General features: G+C 37.3%; 1 protein-coding gene across 9 annotated transcripts in view; it reads left to right on the top strand.

The window, feature by feature from the left end:
- Window positions 1-19,427, top strand: part of ADD1 (adducin 1) — a 69,483-nt gene continuing 50,056 nt past the window's right edge. For all 9 annotated transcript variants that reach the window (XM_067298284.1, XM_067298283.1, XM_067298282.1 and 6 more), the window contains exon 1: window positions 1-116. The gene's annotated coding sequence lies outside the window, so the exon portion shown is untranslated. The remainder of the gene's footprint in view (window positions 117-19,427) is intronic.

The following is a 19,427-nucleotide window of genomic DNA, read 5'->3' as shown; positions in this document are numbered from 1 at the left end:
CGGAGCTCGGCGCTGGGGCCAGCGGCGGAGGAGACAGGCTCGCCGGAGAGGTTCGCTGCAGCGGCCCCTTCTTTCCCTCCTGCCAGTACCTGCTGCTCCCTCTGCTCGGTCCTCGGGTGAGCGCTGCCGGGGAGGGCTAAGAGGGCGTGCGCGGGGGCGCTGCCCTGGCGCGCGGCGGAGGGGCGCAGCCGTTAACGGCCGCGGGGTGGGGGAAGGAGAGGAATGCGAGGGGCGCGCGCGCGCTGCGGCGGGGCGCAGCCGTTAACGGTCCGGGGCGGGGGGGGCGCGCGCTGCGGAGGGGCGCAGCCGTTGGCGGAGGGCACGGCGCGAGGGGGAGGCGCGCGCGCTGCAGAGGGGCGCAGACGCTGCGGGGAGGGAGAAGGGGGAGGAGAAGCTGGGGCGCAGACGTTGGAACCAGCTTGTTTTGCCTGAGGCGGCGGGGAGGAGAGGAGAGGAGGGAAGGGGAGGGGGTGTCGTCTCGGGGTTGAAAACAGGCGGCGGGCGGGTGAGGGAGAGACAGCCGAGCCAAAAACGCTGCTCGCAGGGTCCTGCGGTGCGGGGCTGGGGCGGGGTGTGGAGGGTGTGGTATAGGGTGGTGGGAGCTGAATCGCTGCGGCTGGAGAGGAGGTGGGGGGCTGGGGGGGGAGGTTGCTGTCAGCCCGGACCGGAGCGACGGTCCCCGTGTCTGGGTCCCCGGCTCTGAGCGAGGTGGGATGCTCTCGCTGCTGCTGCCGCCGCAGGAAGCGGCTGCTCAGTGTTCAAATCTTCATTACGCTCCGCGATGCATCTGCTGGTTCTTCCCCACCGCCCTTCTGCCTTCACCTCCCCCTTTTTCTAGACTTCGAGGTGACCTGCTGATTATGCTTGGCAACATGTGGGCATTAGAGGGCCCAAATAATAGTCTGCAAAGAAAACGGGAATGAAAAAGAGGATGGGATCGTGATGCATTTGTGCGGTGTTATTGATTGGCGAGGTACCAGCAGCAGCAGGAGACAGGCAGTTGTTTTCTGTGCTGGAAGGAGTATCTGTTTTTTAGCATTTCCAGTGTCTGATTTTGATACAGAATGTCACATTTCTTTCTGCACATAATTACTATACAGTCTCTGTGGTGTTTTTAAGGTTGATTCGTAATCTAGGCTGGCTTTAAGTAAAACTAGTAATTAGAGAGGGGAAAAAAATCCAGTCAAGCTGGAAAAATATCCACGGTTGCATTGAGATAGGGGGCTGTGAGCAGCACTGGGTTTAAATCTTTAATGAAATATTGCTCTGTGTTGATGGTGTAAGCTTGTTGCTGTTTTTGTTTTCTTCTCTGCTTTTTGAAAAGCCGCTATTGACCTTTTGCTTATGAATGTTCCTGAATTCTCAAACTGACTACTACTAGATAATTTAAGTATGCTTTGCTGAAAGCTACAGGTATCTCCATGGACACAGGCTGTTTACAACTCTGGGTTCTTGTAAGGTAGCTGAATATGCTTACAGAATAGTCAACAACTCTTTAAATGTAACAAATTCACTCTTATTTGTAGAATAAAGAAGAAATACAAACTTTATTTCTAAAACAGACTTGTTTTCTTTGTTGATTGATGTAACCATCGGATTCTAAAATGTGTGCCTCAACAAGGAAATACTCTTTTTAGAGTTGTTGTACAATAAGAAATGGGAAAAATACTCAATTACGTGGACTGATTCCTTACTTCTGGAGCAGGTCGCTTTGGTATTTCTTCGTTATATTCAGTAAGCAGATCTGACATGATTGTGTGAGAATAACCTTAAGTGAACATAATGTTTTTTGTTGTTTGCCTCAATGGCAGATTTTAAAATCTGTGGATTTCTTAGCAGAGGTTTTGGGAAGAGACAACAAAGTTTTTACATCTTCACTGTAGCAAGATGAGAACATGTGCATTAGTACGCTTGCATGTTTAAATACCTTGTGGTTTTATTGGATTACTGTTCTTTACCTGAGGATTTTTATTGGGTGTAGTGCTTTTTAACCAAAAACTATTGTTTTCTGTATGTTTTCTTTTTATGGTAGGTTAATAAAAATGGTTTGATAAATCTGAAAATTTGTGCTTCATCTGAATCTAGCTAGCACTACCACTGAATCATGCTAGCACTTTTGCTGGCATGTTGTGCCAATAAGTTCATTAGAGTATGGTTCACTAATTCTTTCTAGTGAAGGTCATTTATTGAATCATTTGTCTGACAGTTCTTTTCAGATATCTCCAACAGAAAAAGACTTAACTCTGCTCTCGTTCTCTGAGCTTCACCATAGACGTCAGATGATATTTTGCATGTATGGAATCAGATCACGTAATGAGATTATGTTGGCAAATCCGTTTGAGTATTGAGAGACTTTCATAGGAGTAAGGATTAAGCTACTTTGGCCCCATTCAAGTCTCCATTTTTAAAGAGAAGCCTCACAGCATGAAATGCTTTTGACATATCTCCTCACCCAACATCCTGTGAAATGCTCTGGGAAAAAAAGCTGAATTTTGAAGTAGCTAATGTTGTTAATAAGAATAAAATATTATAACTGGAGGGTTTAAATTAGAAGAATGCTCAGCATGCTGGATGTTTGTAAGCATATGATTTCCGAGTGATATGTACTTTCTAACTCAGAAGAGTTTAAGCAGTAAATCTTGTACCCACTGCTTTTTTGAGTTGTAGAAATATATTTTTTTAGTTATTTAAGAATTGTAACAGTGATGAATAGTGAGTCATTTGTAAATCCCAAACAGTTGCTGTGCAAATGACCCAATTTTGCTTTGACAGAAAAATTCATATTAACCAAACTTACCTAACGTGTATGAAGCATAGAGTCTTCATTGTGCACTGAGGACAACTGAAGCATGAGGAAATGAAGTCAAAATTAATGCTAAATTTCTGATTTTCATGGCTTTTAATTTAGGATTTACTCTTGGACCATGCTGCATGGCAAAAAGCAATCTCTCAAATAGCATCATGTTAGTAATTCATAGTGTAATTAAATATTTCTAAGAAACTTCTAGAGCAATTGATACTTTATATTTAAAAATTGATTGTGAGTAGATATGGATGCAAGTTCAAAGTACTGATTCCGTCCTGCAGGTCACTTGACATCTGCTGAAGAATCTGTCTGAAAGTCATCAGTTAACTCGCAGAACTTCTGTATTAGCAATGTCAAAAGCAAGTGCTTTTTAAAGTAGTAGAGGTTCCTAGACTACTTGAGTTTTGCAGTATTCATTCATATGATTTAATCGGCCTTCCTGGGGAATAGGAAAACATTACCTAGTCTTGATACTTATTTGGCATTTCTCCTCAAATATGCTTCTTTTGGCTAGGGTTAAGAAAAGTAGCTGTACAAATCTGTAGGTGAAGGAAGATGTAAAGTGTGCATTGTGCAAACGGTTTATTTCCTGAAAGAAGGTTCTTTTTTGTTAGAGGTAGTAATCCTTAAAAAATACAGGTTATACTGATGTTTTGATTTGTAGTAATTTTAACTTCAAAATTACCTTTCCTATGGTTATTTTTTATCACCTAAAAGTATTGCATGTACAGTAACAGGTTTCCGTATTTAATAGAATGTTTCAAAAAAACTTTATGGTAACATCTGCGTTTTTTATTGAGAATAATCTTGATTAACTTCAGTCAAATTGAAGTAAATAACTGGTTTCTTTCCTCATCAGTCAGAGGATGTTATTTACTGTGGTCTTATCAGTTCAGAAATTTAAGTCTGGTTATTAGTTGCAAATGTTGTAGAAGGTTGTTCCTAATTTAATGGTAAAATAAGAGCAAAGACTCCAGAAAACACTGTTTTCAGAACTACTGGTTTTTCAGATTAGGTGTAGACTGAGATAATGCAGTCGTTTGTCTTGGAGGGCTCCGGTTTAACATTCTGACTGACAGTCCAGATCTTGAATAAACTTCGAGTATTACTGCTGTTTATGGGAATTTTAAAATTTAACTGTTCATTGCTTTAGAGCAAACTAAATTTTAATGTAAAGATGGATTTGAATTGCTGTTGGCCAGGTTGGCTGACCTGCACATATACCTGCTGGCTTTGGTGAATTTACTCTTTGACCGTTAAGAAGAGGCTTAAAATGGTATCCTTGAAAGCACAGCTAAACAGGAGTAACAACTTCTTCAGCACCTTGCTAACTTCCTCCTTTTGACCTCGTTTATTAGATTGCATTTTGAGAAATGGTCTCTGCCTGCTCTCCTGGGTACAGGTGTTATTCAGTGAGGGATCAACCTTTCAACCTCAGATCAGTTGCAGTAGTAAGTGAGACATCAAAGAATTTTTCAGTATCAATCATTAGTAGTTTTTCCCACAGATTAATTTAGAAACCAACTTACATGAAAGAAGTTTCTTCTTAGTTCAGTTTTAAAACTGGGATTGTCAGAACTACTCTTCAAAATATTTCAGAGTTTTGAGATTTTTTTCTTCCTTATACTTGCAGAAGTTGCTGAAGTAAAGTCTTGTAAACAACGAGTAGTAAGTGCAGTTAATCAGTAACGCTTCATGGTATCTTTGATACTTTCTCATCAAAGGAGTAGATAATGTTAAGTCGTGGTATGTATCCATTCATGCACTGAAGATAAGGTGAATATCAAATTACTTCTACCTAAGCTCTTCTAGGTTTTTGATTGAAATCAGTAAACATTAAAAACAAATCTGGACTAAACCTCTAATTTGACTTATAGCTGTAGAAACATGTTATAGCTTATTTGGGGTTTCTTTTCTTTTTCTACATACAAATTTTCAAATTCATATTGTGGTGTTTTTATGGAAGTTATCTCTTGCTTATTTCATTTCTTGCATCTTAAGAGATCCAATTCACTGTTATTTCAACTTTGTTATAGCTAATGATGTTTTGCCAACTTAAACCAACAAGGATCTGGGCAAACCTGGACCCTTGAAGATTGTCTTCTATTTCTTTTTCTTTTTTAAAAAGATTATATACATTGAGTGTAAAGTTAGTGTTACTGCATTCTGACTGTTGAAGTGAAGGGTAAGGTGTACTCTAGCTAAGTTTCCTTTTCTGATACTAGTTTAAATAAGTTCCTTTAGCTATTGTCACTAGAAAATATTATTGAAAACTTAAAAAGTTTGTTCACATGTGAAATATGCACTGCATCTAAAATTCAGCCAAATAAGACATCACTGCTGTTATGCATTAACTGAGGAATGCATTCTAGTTTTTCTTCCTCAAAAAATCTTGTCTAATACAGTTTTGCATGATAATCTTGAATGGACACATCTTAAAAGAAGTGACAATGCAATAAAATAAATCCCATTACTTCAGGAATACTTTGATTTCTGAACCCGTTTGCTATGTTTAGCTAAATTTCATAGGGATGAGGTGACTTCAGACATAAAATCATGCCTGTAGCATGACAATCTGAGCCCCAAACTTGTGGCCCACTAAGAGAGGGGCACAGCTCCTTATCTGTTTGGAGAGGCAGGAACGTCTGGCACTGTAGTCTTTACACACTTGCCTGCAAGTCAGCAAGTGGGTAGCTCAGAAACAGTTGTAGTGTGTGTTGCCACTTGCACAGGCAAACTGGGTGGAGCAATGCTCAGGTGAATGGAGGAGCAAGACTAGACATACTCAGGATGTAGAAGGAGCATGAGGATTTAGGGAAAAGTGGATAAATTATTAGGGAAGCATAGGAGACCTCTGTTGACAGGAGATCATGATGCATTAGTTCTGTCATCTTTCTCTAGGTGCTTTTAGTTGCTGCAAAATTTCTAGGTGTCATAATTCCCAGGTAAAATTCCACACATCTAAAGTATTGCCTTGTTTTTAAACATCAACATTTCTGATTGATTTGAAATACACGTTCAGTGTAATGTGTAAGATTCTATTTTGATTCCAAAGTAAATTTTTCTCCTTGCTGTGGATATCATTTTTAGGGCTGTTAGTATGCGTATCAAGGTTTTTTTTTCCCCTCTTGGGCTTAAAGTAATATGTATTAGATGGTGACTTCTCAAAGATGTTCTAAACTGGTAATAAATGATAATCTAAACATTTCAGAAAAATGTAGTACACTTTATGAGCAACTTAAGGATGAAAGCAATATTTAGGGAAAGTGATGATGGAAACCTCAGGAAAATGTTGTTCATTTTTGTTAACTATTTTTCATAAAGTGGTGATGGCCAGAAGTATACCGTAAGAATGAATCTGGTTATGTAGCATATTTGCAGTACAATATTAAATTATTTTAATAGGCAGGAAAATAAGTTAATAAATATCTTAGATTTTACTTAGATTTCAACTGTATATATGACACGAATCTTTCTCCTGTTTGCTTATATAGGAATTTAGGTGAAAAATTGGTTTATTTTGGCAGTAATAAATTCTTTGGAGCTTTCCCAAAGGAGGTGAATGTCCTTCAGTAGATCAAATGGAAGGTATTCTAGTAGTCTTAATGTATATTGCTATGTCTAGATCTGGTATCATACATGGTGTGGATGGAGGGGGAGATTAAAAAAAAATATATATATATATGCTTAGCTTAAGAGGGAAATTGTATTATATTTTCTGTGTGTCAGGCAAAGGCGCTGGATTTCTGTGCCCTGGATTCAGGCAGGACGATACTGTTTTTCTTTGATTGCTACTACTTGCATCTGAATGTCTGCCTGTCTGTGTTTCCTGCTCATCTACTTTAGAACCTGTGCTAATCTGGACACTACTGAGTTATGTGAGTCATCTCATGCTGAGCTGCTTGCCTCTGTCCCTGAAAGGAAGGAGGTTTTTATGATTATAGCACAAGATAATGATTTTGAAAATTGGGACTTCTACTTCTGGATCTGCCTTAGACTTTACTGTTAATCTAGGATCAAATGCTTTCCTTGACTCAATTCTGGTTTGTTGATAGACGTGATCATCTAACAGCAAGAAAACCCCAGTTCAAAGTTGCCTGTACCCTTGCTTCGCCATACTGGCTTGATACTCCTTCCAGTAGCCTCCAATTTTTCCCTCACTGCAGCAACTTGGGGAGGAGCCAAGAGCAGAAAACAAGATAAAGAGTTTGCTGCACAAATTAGAGGAAGGTAGTCTCTTGTGTTGTCCTCTGGCTGGCGCAGCAACCAGAAAATAAAGAGTATTTTGGCAGCTGGTCAATGAAAGCCAGAAATGGTGAACAGAAGGCTAGGAAGCTTGGTTAAAATTTAAATGTCAGCCCCCTTTCCCCCCCACAAAAAAAAAAAAAAAAAAAAAAGGACTTGGGCAGTCTTGCAAATTATTAGGGCAGCCTTACAAATTGAACATTCTGGCTGCTAGAAAAGTTGCCTGAGGTTCAGCATCTTCACGGTACAATATATACCACTAAAGTGGGGGGACACCCCTCCACCTAGCAAACAAAGCTCACAATAACAAATGCGGCTACAAAGGTTTATTTTTGACATTTTGGCTTCATATTTAGTGGGTTTGGAATCCTACCTAATGTAAGGGGGCTGGATGTCTTATTCAAATAGGTGGTCTCCCAAAAAAGACCAAGACTACTACTCTATCTCCTCCTGCCTCCTTTTTTTAAAGAGTCACTAACATACGTTGATATTGCAGTAGTGTCCATCCTGCTAATTATTTTTAAGCATTGATTAAAGTAACTCCAAAATACAAGGAAAGCTAGAGATTGCATACAGAAAACAGATGTGCACATTAATTACTTAGGATATCCTGGGTCTGTTCTTTCATAAGGTCACCTTTTAAAGAGTTTAAGCTAATTTCTACATTCCCTGGTTTTCAGGGCATTGAATAATTTGTGTGTTCACATATGTTGTTGAAATATTTGTTAGTTCTGTGATAATTAAACTATAATTTTGGAATATGCCTCCAAGTCATATGGGGGCATATTACTACACTTTTTCAATAGTGTAATTACTGGAGTCACTTAGTTAAGAATGATGCAGATTTCCAATGCCTCCTTTCCTTTGCAGACCTTTAATTAAGACTAGACACCTTTCTAAATGACACTGTTTATCAAAGATATTGTAAATTTTGATTCATCAGTTACTGTGTTGAAGACTTGTTCTGATATCAAATATTTGATGGTAGAAGGACTAAGTAATGTCATTCAGTGTGAATTTTTGTATTTTGCTAATATACTTCTTGTACAACAATTTCTGCTTGTTTAATTTAATCTTTAATCTGATGTGTTAATCATTAATGAATGGGATAAATTCAGATTTGGTTCGTTTGACTGACACTCAGCTCTTAATTTATTCCATCAAGGGTTTGATGAACTGAGAGAGTAATTTGGTAATTCCCCCTCCCCTCCCTTTCTTCTGTTGCTATAGTAATCCTAAACTCAAACCTCATTTCTGCAAACCTTGTTTTTTCAAGTGAACCTTCTAATAGCTGAAGTGCAATACGTTCTCAAACCAAAATATTGATAATGCAGTATTTTTGAGTTTGGTGTGTAACATCTGAGGTGAAGGTGAAATTAAGCAGCCATAACTAACCTTCTCTTGTTCTAGCCCTGGGGAGACCTTGTGGCTTTTTTCTTGTTTTTGGTCTTATGCATAAGTCATACAAAAACAAAACAAGATACAACTAAATCAAAAAAAAAAAAAAACCCGCTTCTGAGTGTGTCACGGAAAGCTATTAATACTTCTAATTACAGAAGTGAGTGTTCAAAGTGCAAAGGCCATTCCTTGCTTTAGCATCCATATATTCCTGCCATTCCAGTTTTACCACAGTGCTAAGGATTTATTTGATGATATGCTTTCAGCTACTTCTTCTGGCATGAATGAATGCTGAACTTCTGATATGGCAGAAAATAAGCCAGTTCTGGCAACTGTATGAAAGATTTGTTCTCTTATCAAGCTTTGATTCCCCCCCCCCTTACCTAAAAAGACAACTTTTTTCTGGTGGAAATACAAGATTTAACTAGGTTAACAGCAGGCTCAAGAGGAGCATCAGGAGTAAGCAGAAAAACTGAGTAAGACTGATCTCCAAAGAAAGTCATGTCTTGTCAGGAAGTATGAGGACAATGAAATATGACTAAAAATAATGAAAGACTAGGTGAAAAGTTTGCCTTGATCTTAGCAGAGACAGTAATTTTTGAATGCAAGGACCCTGGCAAATAGGTCTTACTGAAGTGAGCTTATGCAATTAATTCCCATAAGGATAAAATCAAAACTTCCAGGATATAAATCAGTGGGACTACATAATAATAATCCTGAAATTTTGAAGTAGAAGAACATATCAAGGCAGAGAAGGGTATTGGATGGCTGGAGAGCAGCTGAAGTAGCCACTATGTTTAGGGAAAAAAGTAGGTGGTTCAGGGTAATTATTGCATCATTAGTGTGACCTTAATATTCAGGGTTTTGTTTAAATTTAGAAAGAGAAGCTATTCTACATGGAGGTAAGTCAAAAATGGGGTAAGAAGTGATACAGCTTTAACAAAGGAAGATTGCGTCAGACAAAATTAATGTTCTTTTTTTATAAGGTACCTGACTTTGAGAGGATTCGTAGTTAGATCTGACCTCTTTGGACTTAGGAGTCATTGAATGTGCAATATGTTTTGATCTAACAGAGTACGGAGAGAACTGGATTGCCAGAAGATAATGTATTGAAAGGATGTTAGTAGTGAAATTTGTCAAAAATCAGTTTCAAGACTAACTTAGTATTTTCATTAGAAAAACATTAGAAACATTAACACATTCCTACTTTTTATGCCAGTCTCCAGCATTGTGTCATCAGATGTCAAGTATTGTTAACACAAAAGGAGGTTCCACACAGAAGGAAGCTGAGACCTTAGAGCATGACTAATAGAAAGTAGTTATATTTAATAGTATTTAAAAACAAAAACAAAACCCAAGCCCACAAAATAAAGATGATCTTTAACAAGAATTTTGTTAGTACTGTTTACATTGGGAGATCATTTGTTAGAAACGGGAGAAGTGGGGAGGGTATTAGTCCATTCTGGGATGACTAACCCATCAAAGTTAGCAACTATGAAAAGTAGTAGGATGACAAGTTGTTGCCTTACTAAGATTTCCATTAAATGTATAATGGCACTGACGGTTTTTAATGTACTGGCTCATCTGGAATATTGTGTATAATTCCTGTCACCCACTTTCAAGAAAAGAGGAATTCGGACTGGAAGAGGTACTGAGAAGGATTCTTGGGATGACCAAGAGCCTGGAGAATTTGTTTCATAAGGGAGACTGAAAGACTGTCTTGTTCGGTTGGGTAAAACAAAGCATGAAAGGGGTTCCCCCCCCCTTTATTTTTTAAATCAAGAATCAACCAACACAGGCGGGTAAAAAGAGCTTTATAAACTTAAAACATAAGAAAAAATGGGTATAAGCTGGCCAAGAATAAACCTAGTCTGGAAATTAGAAAAGATGGTTCCTAAGCAACAGAGGCATAGGAGTCTGCAACATCCTTCCCTTAGGAGTCAAGGAGGAAAACTGTTTTTAAGATGGGATTGGTTATAAGGGTTGGGGGGATATCACATGTAGTTTCCCACAGTGCCTGGGGATTGACCCAGAATATCCCTTTGTTCCTGTGATTCCTGTCTTGTCAGAAGTGATTCAGTTACTTGACCAGATAGTGTCCAGAGAGCACATAGGTGGTCTGTTGGTGAATAAGTAGAACAGTTGCATTCTGAATTATTCAAATGCTTACATTAAGGGATACTAAATGTTAGAGTAGGATGTTTAAAGTACTATTTCATGTAATATCCTACATTATATATACACTACATAATATGTAATGTTTCCAATTATTCAATCTGTTAATTATTTGATGTTGGTTTTGGGGTTTCTTAGTGAGCCCTCTCTTGTTTTCTCTTGTGCTTGTTCTTTGTAATTGGAAGAAGCTTCCCACAATACATGCACAGCTACATCTTTGCCTCCAGATTTCTGTGAGAATTCTCCTTTGAGCTGTCTATAAAGTTTTGGTACAAGCTAAATGGCTGATGTGGTGAAAACCCAGTTTACCATATTCCTAGATATTGTTCTGATGTTCCTGTGTATTATCCTAAGATTCTGTCCATCTCTGTAAGCTTGGAATGTAATTGTTTTTGCGGAAGCACCATACTCGTGTTTGCACTAACGAGAAAGACTCCCATATCTCTGCAAAATAAAAGATTGGTGGTTTTAAAGGAGACTTGACAAAAAAAAACTCTACTACCTTCTTGCTTCCTGGCTGAAAGATAGTAATTGGAAAATTGAGAAATTAATGTTGCCTGAGGTTATAATATTTTTCTAATTTATTCAGTTGTTATGACATGTTAAATTGTGCTTTAATTCCTGCTGAAGTATTTTAGATCCAGGAGAACTTGTAAATGCTTATTTGTGCAATTGTTTTGCCTATATCAGTAGTGTAAGTTATTGGATATGACTTTTATACAAATATAAAGCAGACACCTCTGTTTCTATTTTTGTACTCTAAATTACATTACTTTTTTTTTTTTTTTCTGTAAATGTGCATCTCGAAGGCTTTGGAAGGAAGTTCAAACAAAGCAAGTAGTTTGGTTAGGATCGGATAGAAATTTAATGATGTTTGAAAGGTTCCTTCCTGACTGTGCTTAATGTGTATTATTGACTTCCCTTCAGCTGTTGGTTGAATTTCCTGTTGATTTTAAATATAAATAATTGTCTAGCAAGTGTTTGCCCTATCTGTGTGCTTTAAATGGGAAGCATTTTCTTTATTCACAAGTTTAACGCTATTTTAATGTTTTCAGAACGAATGTATAAGACTGATTTCTCCATTTTATTTCTTCAAATTCCTCTATTCACACATAATGATTTAATATTAATGGAAAATAATTATAGAGGCACAACATCAAGAATTTCAATGGCACTTCGCACATGTTAAGTGTTAGTGTTAGCAAAGTTGCATACCAGCTAATGAGCTGTTGCTGAACTTCAGGGCAGTAGTGCTTGATGGTTATAACTTGGAAAGCTGATGAAGAGCAGTTAATATTTAAAGGCTTACTCTGTGTGTGGAAGTCTACACTATCATTCGAATACTGGCAAATTGTATTTAACCTGCTTTATTGTTTAGACTTTCTGCCTCGTGGTTTACTGTTAAATATGTGTGAACTAGAGACAGTCTTGTGTAATGAAAGAAAGCAATTCAAGCCTGAAACTGTTTGGCAATAGTCTCAAAAGAGTGGAGGACTTGGCAGATGTGTTACGGGTCTTTCAATGTGGAGAATATGTTTAGGAATATTTATGTTTGAAAGTATGTATTAATGTATACTAAGAAGGGCACTAAGAAGGTTATAGAAGTTAATTATAGTGAGTTTTTGTTCTCAAAATATGTTTTTAAATGAGATCATGTAGGATTTGTCATGGCTTTCAAACTGAAAAGATTTCAAATAAGTAATGTTCCTCTCTTCAAGTGATAGAAATAAAAACTGTCACATTACTGAAAAGCTAATAAAAAAGATGTTTTTCAGTTTCCTTAATGAAGTTGATACTGGTAGCTTATCAGTTTTTTTTCCTTCTGTTCAGCCAAGTTATTATTATTATTTTTAATTTGAAAATATACTATGATGCTGAAGAGCAGAAAAGGTTTTTGGTTTTTGTGTGAATTTTTAGACATTCAATTCATTTATCTGTCAAAATTGAAGCTGAGCATTTCTCAGTTGTCTTAAATTTAAATAGCTTTTCAATGTGTGATCTAAAATAGCGTGACCTGTGGATGTGGCCTATACTATAGCTAGTTCTGAAACTTATGTGATCAAAATTGAAATATTTTATATTTTCAGTGGCATATTCACATCTGGAATTTTGGTTTCTTCCATATGTCATATAGGAGTCGTGCCTGGTTTTTGTTTTTTTTTTTTTTATATTGTGTTCTGCTGCATATAGTAAGTGGGGAATATACAAAAGTGCAAAAGTAGGGACAATACAGAAAGTGTAAAGACTCCCGTGTATCTTTGTTTTTTGCATCTTGTTAGCATTGCAAGTAGAAAACTTTAGATTTTATTAGTTAACTGATAACACACTGGAAGCCTGTGAGTTTTGTTTTTTGAAATAAGTATTCTTAGAGGGATATTATTGATATTGGCACCATATTTCATAGGCAATGTACGTTAGACACTGCTAGTATAAAATCTTAACCATCTTACAAAGGGAAGATGTGTGTTAAAACACAGTTTGATCTTTGGAGGATAAATCAGAAAAATCTTCTACTCTCTTTGCTTTTCCTCCCAAACAAGAATGAGTATATATCCTTTCCAAGATTTGTTTGCTTAATTTGTTTCTTCATGCAAAATGTTTAGGAGTAGTTGCTGGAGGCAGTGGCATGTATGCTGAACAAACTTTACAATAAGGAGTTACAGTACACTGACCAGCAAATGGGCTATCCAGATCTTATGTTACCATAAGTTCTTCCTGCATTAATAATGATCTGGGGGAAAATGTGTGAATTGACCTATTTGAGGTTGCAAGTCTGTTTAGGTTGCTTGAGGCTGGAGAAGAGGAAGGGGCTTGAGGATGACCTAGAGAAAGATCAGGGATCAGGATGGTAGCAAACCCAGATATATAAACTCAGTAACTAAAACTAATGAGATCTATTGCTGTGGTATGTCATTGGCCTTGTAAAGCTACCTGACTTTTAGTAATGTTCATAAAAGTGCATGAGATTAAAGGAAAAAAGAACCGCACCCGAAGTATTTCCTGTTGACAATGTTAACTGATAGATCTTTGGGATGATGTATTTAATAGGGAAGAAATACTGGGCAAATCTGGGTCGAGAGAAAAATAAGGATTGTTTAGTTTAGAGAAGACAGATGAGAAAAATAAATTGATAGTATAAGGGCAGAAGCAGCCTTCAGAATCTAGATTATGTTAGACATGGAGGACTTTCACTAAGATTTTTAAACATAACATTTTAAAAACATACTGCTTTTAAAAAGTCACATTCTGTATTAGTCCATGGGACTTACTGCTATGAGATATTGTTAAGGTCAACAGTTTAACACAGTGCAAAGTATGATTACACATCTTATATCAGTTATACTAGGAATGTTGAAATATAAAGCATATAATTTTTTTAAGGTGTAAAGCATAAATCAGTAAATCACTGTAAATGAGTGAGTGTCATACCATTCTTAAAACTGTGCAATGCTGGCTGTGGTTAATCAGGACATCTGAAGAGTTAAACCACTAGTTTGATTGAGTTTGACAATTTTTGCCCTTTTAGGCAAAGTTTTGATGTTTGTCTGTAAAACCCCAAAAGGAATTTACTTTGGCAGTTAATGAAACTCTCTCTTTCATATGAAATCAGGGCGGTTGCAAATGATAGTAGACAGCTGATGAAATAAGCATCAGGCTTAATATTTGAGCGTTAGAACTGGCAATTTTTTGTTTTGCTTTTTTTTAAAAAAAGAGAAATTTAAAATCCAAAGCTACTAATTTCTCTCTTGATCCGAATTAGCTGGAATTGAATGGCATATACAAACTGCACGTCTCTTAGGGGGAGATTTCCTGGGAGAAATGAGATGGAAGCTATTAAATGTTTAGATAGAAAGGTAAAATTTTAACGTTAAAATGGAATTGGAAATATAATTTATCATGTGCCCCTGTAGAACTCATTTTTTGTAGGATTTCTGTTGGTTTTCTTGAGCTCTACTGGATTTTTTTTTCCATTTTTTTTTTTTATGGAAAACTCTGAAGTGGGGATTGTTTGTGATCTGATGTGCATGTTAGTAGACTGACATGAAAGATCCTATTGAAATCAGTTGTACTTTGTGGGCGAAAGCTTCCGTTGAACAGATCTGCAGATTCAGATGGGGGCTTGTTTATAAATTGCCTACCATATTCTGTTATCCAGCTCACAGCATGACCACGTGAACAGTTGTGTAGGCACAGCAATGTTGCAGGCATAGTATAGGAATAACTGTCAAGGAAGAGTTTGAAAACAATACTGTGCTCCTGAGAAAGCATGATATATTAATAAAATATGGGAACAAAGACTTAAAGAATAAACGTTTCTACATATAAAATAATGCTGTTCTGAAAAAAAAATTCACAGTATGACTATAATGTGAATGATTATTGTTTTGATTTCACACAGTTTTTCACATCTCTTTGGATAGCTACTTACCAGCTTTCAAGGTTTTGTTGAGGTCAGTTGGGCTTCCTACGGGCAGAATCTGCTGGCATATATCTGACTGCATGTTGTATGGGAAATCATTGTAAAAGCTGGAATTAGAATTTTGTGCCTTTGAAAACTGTGCACATTTCACTGGGTTTTACAATTTCTGATGCCAGTAGCTTTTCAATGAACTTGAAAAAATTGTACATATGTATTTCGCAATAAAATAGTGGCAGTAGGGTTTCCAGAAAGAGTTTATTTGACTGCTTGAGTCAGGAATAAAAGCATTTTTACTGTGGTGTACTGTAGTCAGGTGCATTGTTTGACTCCAACTGATTTGACACAATTTTGTATCCTTGCTGTTCCTTGACTAGTTTAACTTAAATCTCTATTTCTAGTATTATAAGCCCAATGCTGGCTAAGTATGATTTTTAGAATGCAGTGGAGAAATATCTCTAGTTACTACTGTGCAAGCATAAGCAGTATGGGAAGAGGGTTTTTTTTAACTGTGTTTTTAGAAGTCTTCTGAAATGTCTCAGCTAAGGTCTGGGTGATAAAATTAAATACTTTAAATTTGTTTGCTCAAGATATGTTTTGCAGATTTGGGGGCAGAGGCCAAAATGTCTGTGTGTTAGGGCCTATTCTGTAATGATTTTATATTCAACTTCAAGAATGCATTTGATTGGTTCTCTGAAAATAGCTCACTGTGGCAAAATCTTGAAATTCGGTGTGCATATAAGAAGAAATGGATGTCCTAGATGGAATTAAGCGATAACATTTCCTTCACTGTCACTTATTTGCCTTATAATGAAGACTTGATTACAGTATGCGTGTTTGGTCCTCTAGTACCTGGTACCTTTGTTCATTTCTTAATGTTTCAGTCTGAGACCCTGATTGTGAGGTTCTGCACATCTGCCTGTTGCAAAAACCTTTCCTTCAAGGCTGTCTCAAAGTACTGTAATCAAATAGCTGTCATGCAGATTGGCTCAACAGTTGGCTGAAGTTGATACAGCAGTACCCACTGGAGAGCTCCATGCTGCCTTCTAACAGATGACTGCATTGCTGTCGTTGGTTTGGAGGCCCACTGGGTTGTTGCAGGTACTGTGTTCCATAGCTCATGGACTACCACTAGCTATAGTAGTAGTAGCGTTGACAGGTAACGAGGACCTTTTGTCTGTGGAAAGAAGAGAAGTCGCTGAGATATGGGGCTGAAAATCAGTAACAAAGACAGTGTGACAGTCAATGGAATTGTTTTTTGGCAATCAAAAGGTAAAACATATGTATAAAACCTTACTATTTCCTTACTAATAATCTTCAAGTATTTGTCATGTAAAATAATCCCTGTATAAAGATATTAGTGTTTATGGATGGATAGTGTCAAATTTAATCTACTATCATGTTTAAGTGTAGAATAGGAACCTTTTGTGTTTTATATTGGGACTTAAATTCAGCAAGTGTGGAATGCTAAGAAGTGTGATATTAGTTTTGTTCTGTTGGTTTTAATGATGATTTTAGTTTACTTTTGTAAAACATCAAACATGCAGAACTACTGGCACCTTCAGGTACTGTGGCTGTTCAGGGCAGGCGTGCACCACTGGTTCCATACCTGGCAACCTCTGTCTTGGCCTAATATTGGGCTGAACCTTGAGAGAGCACTTCCTGTGGGGCTGGCATTGGTTCCCCTTAAAAGTTGAATGTGCAGAAAGGCGAGGAGGGAGAGCTGCTCTCTCTTCCGTAGGTTCTCAGGCTGGGTGTTTGGTACCAAACTCAATGTAAATACAGCCATCCTGGCTTCCTGAGTGAAGGCAGGCATTATGAGTGGGCCTACTTTGTAAGCAGTAGAGCAGAATATCTTAGGGTCAACCGACTAGATTCTGGTGTGTAAGGCACCACAGCCCTGTAAGTAATAGAGCAACTATCGGCCTTGGGGTTAGGCCTTATCCTCCTGCAATGAAAACAGAATCTTTCATGCCACGTTTTATGTGTGTGCTTCTGTATTTTGTGTGTTCTCCTTTATTTTTAGTTGAATCTTCAGCTGATTAATGTAGCCATCTGGAGACTAGAAATAATGCAAATAGAAAATGTGAGCGTGGCCATATTTCCTGAAATCTTAAAATCTGGACCTCTATAGACAATTTTGGTTTTGATTCTGGAAATCAAAGAAGGAAAAAGGAAAAAGCTTTACTAAAATGTAAATTAAACACTATGTTAGGAAGGATTTACAGTGACTGAAGAAGCTAAATTACTGCATTGATCCTCAGATGTAACACTGAAATCCTATAGAACAAAGTGAATAAAACCCCTTTCTCACTGTGTTTCCGCGTGGTAATGCTAATGTCATATGGGAGACAAAGTCCTGGGGCTACATAATGTTAATTTACGCAGCCATGTTCAATTGTGCAATACTTGCCTGACGAGGGAAGGCAGCATGACCAGGAAGATGTTTTTCTCAAGTTGTTTCACCTGTTGTAGTCTGGATGTGCATGACCCTTGAGGTTTACTCAAAAGTAGGAAATAAGGCTGCATACTTTCAGGGTGGGGAGTGCAGATGCACTGGAAAAAAGAAGAACTGAAATGAGTTGCTCTTAAAACTGAGTTCATAGGGGGGTTCTTGACCTATTTACTAACATGGAACAAGCTACAATCTAATATAAGAACATGAGTACCAATAAGACTTTTGTCCATAGTTTACATGTCTTTAATCTTTAGATTAAAGTTGTCACAACCATTCTGAGAGAGGGCAAACAGTAGGCTCTTGGATTTAGGAACTGTGTAATGGGATGAACTGTCTCTTAATGTCACTTCCAAGCCTTTTGTGAAGATAGTGTTAATATATTTTACATAGGACTGGCATTTTGAACAGCGTTTAGAAACTTTCAACATAGGGTAGATGAAGAATGGTGCAAACCACTTTGTCTTTCTTAAACTTTTGCATCTACATGAAGGACTTGCATGGTGATAAAGGAGTTTTTCTGAATTAAAATAAGCCTGGTGCTTTGCTGCTAGCTGTCTAATTTGGAAATAGGATGATGATGTAGACTTAATGCTCACATCTTAGAGCTGTTTTCATGAGCAAGTGCTATTTTGTAACATTAAATTAATGTATTGATTGATTGTATTGTAGCATTAACTGATGTAAAAATGAGTATTAAATCTCATATGGAGGGTTGACTTTAAAATTCATACTCAGGCTTGCATTTTTCTAAATTTGAATGTCTAATAGAAAGCTTAGTACAGCAAGATAGTCAAATTCTTGAATGCTAGCCAGAGTACGAATTTTAAAGTATGCCAGATTGTATTCATGTTGTTGTACAGTTCACTGTAAATGAATTTTAGATTGTATGATACATTACAGATATTTGTTTCCTTTTGCATGTAAGCTTTTAAAATTCTATTGAATTCTAGTGTGTCAGGAGAGTAAAAATTGGTTTCAAAATTTATCAAGTTTCCCTTCTTCCCTCTCTCCCCCCTCAAAACTTTGAAGTGCTATAAAAGACCTAGGGAGTGTCACCTAGAAAAGCCTCAATTAAATGTGAATGAATAATGAAAAATTCGACATCTCTACTGCCTTCACCTGCCTGATTTTAGCCTGCTTGAAATCTCCATTCTTCAGGTTAGCCTTTACCTCATTTATTTGCTTTGATTCACCCTCTTTTAACTTTAACTGAAACACACCTATCAACAACATTTGCGCTTCTTACATATCAGACTTGCTGGTTCCAGCATAATGTCTGCACACTCTCTAATCGCTGAAGCAATTCTTGAGGTGTTGGATTCTCTGCCAGAAAATAATGGCAGAATCGATGCATCTAATCATGAATATTCAGGTAGTTCTATCTCAAAAATCTGAACCAGCCAGTCTGATAATGAAAGTTATTTTCCTGGGGGAATTTGTTGTAGGATCTCCAGAGTTATGGCTACATTAATCATGAATTCATCAAGGAACAGTAAGTCCACAAAACCTCCTAGCTCTGTTGCCAAGTGGGTGGTGGTTTCTGTTGCTTAGCCTTTTTATCCTTCTGTTTGTGGTTTTATAACCTCTTTGAGTAGCTACACAAGCTGCTTATAACTGTCCTAACATTTCCTGAAAGGTATAAAGAAATCCATGTCATTCTTGAATTATTTTATTGGGGTTTTATTGAATCATTCTGAGTAGCAGCAAATGCTGTCAGAGCATACTTCAGACTTACGGTGTCACTGCTTAGCAAATCCATCAACAAAAATGGAATTTTGTATAAAAAGGCATGTTAGTGCACTTTTAATTCAGATGAGAATTGCATAATGAAGGAGAAGAAACTTCATTTAAAAAAAAAAAGCCAAATTCTCAGAAAACTAATTATCGTTGTTGATGGATTCACAAGTTAAATCTTTCAAGACTGTCTG

This window comes from Apteryx mantelli, chromosome 5 (assembly GCF_036417845.1).
Source record: "Apteryx mantelli isolate bAptMan1 chromosome 5, bAptMan1.hap1, whole genome shotgun sequence".
In the NCBI taxonomy this organism is placed as follows: Eukaryota; Metazoa; Chordata; class Aves; order Apterygiformes; family Apterygidae; genus Apteryx; species Apteryx mantelli.
The sequence above is the reverse complement of the archived record's forward strand: the minus strand, read 5'-3'. Positions and strand labels throughout refer to the sequence as shown.